Here is a 7286-nt window from a genome sequence, read left to right on the forward strand (position 1 = left end):
TGTGGGTTAGTCGACGGGTTCATGTTTTACTCCGTGACCCCATTTGCATCTCTTGCTGTTCGCTCTGATAGCTTCTGAGCCATGTGTACTCTTTCCATCCCTTCCTCTCTCCAATCCTCTCTCCACCCATTTACTCTCTCCCATCTCTCATCTCTCTCTCACCATCTTTCCCTCTCCACCTTAACTCTCTCCACCTCCATATTACTCCACCCACCTTTACTCTTCCACTTCTCGTCCACTTCCCTCCTCTCTCTCACCCCAAATTTTAAAAAACTCTCTCCATCTCTCCTCTCAACCCATTTCTGACTCTCCACTCTCACCTCCTCCTCACACCATTTACCTCTCCACCCCATTTACTTTCCCACTCTCTCCATCCCTCTCTGCTCTCCATACTCCACCTCATTCTCATCATCCACTCTCTCCATCCTCTCTCCCTCACCCCATTTACTTCTCGCAACTCCTCCATCCCTCTCTCTCCCACCCCGATTTACTCTCTTCATCCTCCATTTCTCTCTCTCTCCACCACATTTATTTCTCCACTCCTCCATCCCTTCCTCTCTCTCCACCCCATTTACTCTCTCCACTTCCCTCTCTCTCTCCACCGCAATTTACTCTCTCCACTCTCTCCACTTCCTCTCTCCTCACATCTCACCCCTTTCCTCTCTCAGCACGAGCCTTACTAAACTCAAACCTACTCTCCCTCTACCCTCTTCCCTCCATCCCTCACTCTCTCCACAGGAGTTGGCAGGCTAGCCGTGAGAGTAGGATTGGGTGGAGTTTAACTGCTGCTCTTGAAGTGAAAGTTAATATATACTCTCCCCCTTCTCTCTCTCTCTCCTCCCTCTCCCTCTCCTTCTCCATTCTAAACCCATTACAGCAGTGTTTGAAGGAGACTCTTCTCTCTCTCTTTTCCTTTCTCTCTCTCTCTCTCTTCTCTCCTCAACCTTCTCGTTTTCTCTCTGTTTCCCTCTCCATCCCCTCTCTCTCCCTCTCTCTCCCCTCCCCCTCCCTCCATCTCTCTCTCTCCCCTCCCTCTCTCTCTCTCCTTGCTCCTCTCTCTCTCTCTCCCCTCCCTCTCTCTCTCTCTCCTCTCTCTTCTTCTCTTCTCTCTTCTCTCCCCTCCCTCCTCTCTTCCTCTCTCTCTCTCTTGCTCTCTCTCTCTCCTCCCCTCCTCCTCTCTCTCTCTCTCTCTCTCTCTCTCTCTCTCTTGCCTCTCTCCCCCTCCCTCCCCTCTCTCTCTCTTACCCATTACAGCAGTGTGAAGGACGGTCTCTCTCTCTCGTCCGTCGTTGTAGAAGGCTAGATGCCATGCTCCCGGGTCCAGGTACTGAACAAACACTGCTTCGTTTAGAACCACAGTCTGGATGCGGCGACGTTTCTCGAGGAGAACTCAACACACTCCACTTCTCTTTACCGTCCAAGCGCTCCATGTAGTCATACTGCAGGAGGAGAGACAACTTACACTTTCAGGAAGCTAAGACCAAGGAGTCAATTCAATTCCATAAGTGTGTGTAACTTTAAGTGTGTGTGCAGTCCAGTTTTGTGTAACTGTGTATGTGGTCATACAGTATGTGTGTGTGTGTGTGTTGGTGGTGTGTATTGGTGTGTGTCAATTCAGGAAGTAAACTGAAATTCAATAACTCAAAAAATGTAATCTATTTACAACGACTTCTTAATAAACAAGTAGAAGATATTTATTACTGTTTTTCCCATTTTTTTTATTTTATATTCAATTTTTAAATTCAAATCACTTCCTGAATTGACTGCATTCAATTTGAATTGACCCCAACCCTAGGGGTGTGTTAAATAACAGTCTACCTGTCGTGTGAGGGGAAGGCCCTTGCGGATGTAGACCCCGAACAGAGCTCTTTCCCCAGGGAGATGTTGAACTTGAGAACTGCGCTGGGCCAGTGAAGCAGAGACCTCCAGAACATCCCTGGAGGAATCTCCTGACTCACCCTCCTCCCCCACCTCCACATCCCCACTGTCTATACTGCTGTTAGGAGCTTGCCATGGAGCTATGGGAGAGGAAGAGGAGAAGCGAGAGAGAGAAAAGAGAGAGTTGAAGGGAGGAGAGGAGAGGATCATCAACAACGTCAGTAAGCAGTAATCACACATAGCAAAACCATTAATACATTGAAAGTTTGCATTCTGGGAAAATGAGTTCTGAAACTATGTATTCTGCCCAGTAGAACTACAGTACAATGCTAGAAGAAAAAATAGTGTTGTTGTAGTTGTGCCGGAGCCGGCAGGTGTGTTGTGGGTGCTAGTGTTGTAGTTCTCACCTCTGCCCTCCAGAGGGCAGTGTGGCCACATCACTGTTGACAGCTAGTCCCTATCAGTACTCAGACCGTTGTTCAACACAGGCCTTCAGAGGGCTGCAGTTGCCACGTCAGATCCAACAGGTTAATGGCTACACAAAGGGGAGGAGAGGGGGATGAAAGGGGGAGAGGGGGGAGGAGTATTTGTTATTTAATTTTCAGGCAAGATAGAAAGAAATTGCACAGATCGTACTGACCTAGAAGAGATGAGAAAATTACAGGCATACTTTTTCTTTACCTCTCTCACTTTAATTTTCCCTCCCTCCTTCCCCTCCTCCCTCCTCCTCCTCCCTCCCTCCCTCCCTCCCTCCCTACCTCCCTCCCAGACAGGATACCCAGTCTCTGTTTTGGGAGTCTTGGCACAAGCTCACAGTGAGCAAGTAACAGATGAAAAGAAAACTCTCTGCTCTTTCGTTCTCTCGCTCTCTTCCTCCTTTGTGTTTCTGTTGTGTTATGTGCTGGTGGAGTGAGTTTGTCAGCTCTTTATTTTTTCTCTCTCCCTCTGGCTCCTTGTTCTTTTGAAGTCCCTGCCAAGCAACTTTCTCCACAAAGGAAAGAATAGGAACTGAAATCAATTAATTGAAGTTCAGAGGAAATCAAGACAAGGAAGCATTTGAGTGTTACACAGATTTGGGAAGGGCACGGGTGTTGCTGAATCATATTGCTATTCCGTTATTGTCCGTTCACCAAAGGAGTGTGAGGGTTTGTGTCAGTGTGTGCGTGTGCGCATGTGCGTGTGCGTGTGCGTGTGTGTTTGTGCGCAGTGCTACCAGGTACTATGTGTTTATGGTAGGACACCTGTCCCATTTTCAATGCCTGTCCCATTCTCACAACCTGTCCCATTCTCACCACCTGCACATAGTGACTACCTGTCCCATATTGATTACCTGTTCAGGTGGAGAGAGTGGAGAGAGTAAATGGGGTGGAGAGAGAGAGGAAAGTGGAGAGAGTGGAGAGAGTAAATGGGGTGGAGAGAGTGGAGAGAGTAAAGGGGTGGAGAGAGAGAGGGAAGTGGAGAGAGTGGAGAGAGTAAATGTGGTGGAGAGAGAGAGGGAAGTGGAGAGAGTGAAAACCTCAAAACCTCCTGTTCTTGTCCAAACCTGTTTTCCTCACACAAACCACTTAGACATGGGTAGAGTGCTGAAAATACACAAACACTCACACACAAAGGTAGAATGTGGAGAGGAACACATGCACCTGAATAAAGTATTGATGGCCCCGGAGAGAAACATGATTTAGATAGACAGATGGATGGAGGTACTACCTGTAAGACGAACAGTGGAAGAAACATACATGCTGATGGTTTATGAGTTTGCTGTGAGAACATGAAATATGAACAATATGAATGAATTGTTGTGTTGTTGAACTAAATGACTAAAGGCTGGAGTTTGACACTCTTCTCTCAATCTCTCTGTATTTCCCTCTTATCCAATCTATCTCCTTCTTTACTTCTCTCTCTCTTCTCCCTTTACAGACTCGGTACAGGAGTGTCCCCGTAATTGTCATGGCAACGGAGAGTGTGTGTCTGGTGTGTGTCACTGCTTCCCTGGGTTCCATGGCATGGACTGCTCCAAAGGTAGGCACGCAGACTCACACACTCAGGATAGTGTTCAGCTTGGGGCTGTGTAGAGACAGAACTGTGATACATGGCAGTTTAAAGCCAACATGTCTCTTAGTTCACCTGGGGAAGAAGACTGTTCACTGATTAATAGTTTAGTTACCTCTCTGTGTAATTACTCTACATGTCACTGTTGCTCTCTCACTCTCTCTCTACCGCTCACACATACACACACGCACCCTCATGACCCTCAGACATACTGTTATGTACTCTGCTATGACCATCATACATACTGTTATGTACTCTGCTATGACCGTCATACATACTGTTATGTACTCTGCTATGACCATCAGACATACTGTTATTTTGTACTCTGCTCTGACGCATCAGCCATGTCTGTTATTTTACTCTGCTATGACCATCGACATACTGCTTATGTTACTCTGTATGACCATCAAGACAGTGCTGGTTATTTACTCTGGCTATGACCATCAGGCACATACTGTTTATGCTTACTCTGCGCTATGACCGTCCACCATACTGTGTTATGTACTCTGCTATGACCATCCAGACATATGTTGGATGTACTCTGCTATGACCCTCAGTACTTGCTGTTTATTTTACTCTGCTGATGACCATAGACATACTGTTATGTACTCTGCTATGACCATTCAGACATAATGGTTTTATTTACTCTGCCTATGACCACAGACACTACTGGTTATGTACTCTGATAATGACTCTAGACGAACGCTGTGATGTACTGCATGCTGCATGACCTGCGAGGGACAACTTTCTCTGACGCACATCTTCTTTACTACGCCGTTCTTTGTCTGTTCTCTACTATCATTTTCTTCTCTCTTCCTCACTCTCTGCCTTTTTCTTTTCTTCTCTTCCTCTCTTCTCTCCTTTCTCTCTTTCTTCTCTTCTTTCCTCCTCTCTTCCTCTTCTCTCTCTTCCTCTCTCCTCTCTCTCTCTCTCTCTCTCCTCTCCAGAGGCCTGCTCCAGTGCTTGTGTAGTGGTAATGGTCAGTATGATAAGGGATCCTGTAATTCTGGCTACTAGTGGATTGGAAGGGGAGCAGAGTGTGCGCGCGTCCCCACCACTCAACTGCATTGACCCTCTAATGTAGTGGACATGGGCCCTGCACTGATGGACCTGTGTCTGCTCCCCTGGGGTCAAAGGGAGGACAACTGTGCCAAAGGGTGGGGAGAGGAGTGGTGTGGTTTGGGGCGGGTGGGTTGGTGGGGGTGTGGTGAGAGGGGTAGTTGTGGTGTCAGGGAGTGTGTGTGAGGAGGGGTAGTGTGTGTCAGGGAGTTTGTGTGTGAGGAGGGGCTACGTGTGTGTCCCAGGGATGTGTGTGGTGAGGAGGTGGTAGTGTGTGTCAGGGAGTGGTGTGTGAGGAGGGGTAGTTGGTGTGTCATGGGGTGTGTGTGAGTGAGGGGTATGTTGTGTGTCAGCGGAGTGTTGTGTTGAGGAGGTGGTAACGTGGTGTGTTCAGGGATGGGTGTGAGTGATGGAATGGAAAGATGCTATAGTGTGTAGCTTCCTTACACTCAACAATCAGCATCACACACACTACAGACACCAGACACACAGACACATCACACACACACAGCTCACACACAGACACCACAAACACCACCACACAACACACACTGTCCCACACACACATACACAAACGTTGTCCACACACACAGACCGACTCAATTACACACACACCACACACACCATCACTACACACAGTCTCACACAGCACACACAACAACACACACACATCAACCACACACACACAGACCCACCACACACAACAGACACACACACCCACAGACACCACACACGACCACCCACACATCACAAACACACACCAGCAGTTCTCAGCAGCCTCCCAGTCCGCAGCTCGTCATAGCGTCCTCTGTTGGCTCCCCAGTGGTCGTTGTGTTTCTCTATCAAACAGATGAAGGATGGAGGAGCAGCCAGTGATACATCACGTCTGATTTAACTGATCTATTCCACTGTTCTATATTTTGATCCTGTTAAGCACGGATCATGCCTGCTACACATAACTCTGGCGATCTTAGAAGAGATCAAGGCGAGGAGGGAGGAGAGAGACTGGGGAAGAGAGACGAGAGGGTAGTGTGGCAGGGAGAGTAAATTATAGAGAGAAAGGGGAGCAGAGAGAGAGCACCGTGGGAGACGAGGTGTGAGCAGAGAGAGAGACAGGGTATACGGGGAGAGGGATAAGAGGGGTAGAGGAAAGCAGGGTGAGAAGAGAATAGAGAGCGGTGAGTGAGCGAGAGAGGAGGGGAGGAGGAGAGGGAGAGGAGGAGAGGGGGGGATGCTCCCCTTGTAAATTGGAAATCGAGAGCTTGCAAGAATCTGAGAGGTGAGGGAGTAGCAGGTTGAGATCTGAAGAGGTGAGGGAGAAGGACAGGTTGAGATCTGAAAGGTGGAGGGAGAGGACATGGTTGAGATCTGAAGAGGTGAGGGAGAGGACAGGTTGAGAGTGCAAGAGGTGAGGGAGGGGACAGGTTGAGATCTGAAGAGGTTGAGGGGAGAGCGCCCAGGGTTTGAGATCTGAATGCAGGTGAGGGGAGAGGTACATGGTTTGAGATCATGAAGAGGTGAGGGCCAGAGGACAGGTTGATGCATCTTGAAGACGGGTGAGGTGAGAGGCAGGTTGAGATCTGCAAGCGTGGAGTGGCAAAGGGACAGCGTTGAGATCTGAGAGGTGAGGGAGAGAACAGGTTGAGATCTGAAGAGGTGGGGGAGAGGACAGGTTTGAGAGTCTGAAGAGGTGAGGGAGAGGACAAGGTTGAGATCTGAACGCAGGTGAGGGAGAGGACAGGTTGAGCATCTGAGAGGTGAGGGAGAGGACAGGTCTCGCAAGATCTGAAAGAGGTGAGGGAGAGGCCAACGGTTGAGATCTGACAGGAGGTGAGGGAGAGGACATAGGTTGAGATCTGAAGAGGTGACGTGGAGAGGACAGGTTGAGAATTGGAAGAGGGTGGAGGGACGAGGACAGGTTGAGATCTCGAAGAGGTGGTGGGCGAGGAGGAACAGGTTTGGAGATCTGAAGAGGTGAGGGAGAGGAACAGGTTGAGATTCTGAACTGACGGTGAGGGAAGGGACAGGTTGAGTATCTGCAAGAGGTGCCAGGGTAGAGGACTAGGCGGAAAGACAGAACAGACGGGAGTGCACGAATGCTCCGCCTGCTCATAAGGTCATGATAGAGCAAGAAATTACGGAGGCGTTTACGATGAAAGAGAGAGAGACGAAGTGACAGTATCTTCAGTAAGCAACAAAGTAGGGGCAGAGTAACAGGGTTCAGTTCCATCTTTTCCCGTCCCTCTCCACTCTCGTTCCCTTTCCTCACATTCATCGTTTCAATACCTCAATATAACTCA

At 48.8% G+C, this 7286-nt stretch overlaps 1 pseudogene; it reads left to right on the forward strand.

Moving 5' to 3' along the window:
* Window positions 1–5016: 5016 nt before the first annotated feature.
* Window positions 5017–7286, forward strand: part of LOC111965534 (teneurin-2-like) — a 67678-nt pseudogene continuing 65408 nt past the window's right edge.

This window comes from Salvelinus sp. IW2-2015, linkage group LG6.2 (assembly GCF_002910315.2).
Source record: "Salvelinus sp. IW2-2015 linkage group LG6.2, ASM291031v2, whole genome shotgun sequence".
Taxonomy (NCBI): Eukaryota; Metazoa; Chordata; class Actinopteri; order Salmoniformes; family Salmonidae; genus Salvelinus; species Salvelinus sp. IW2-2015.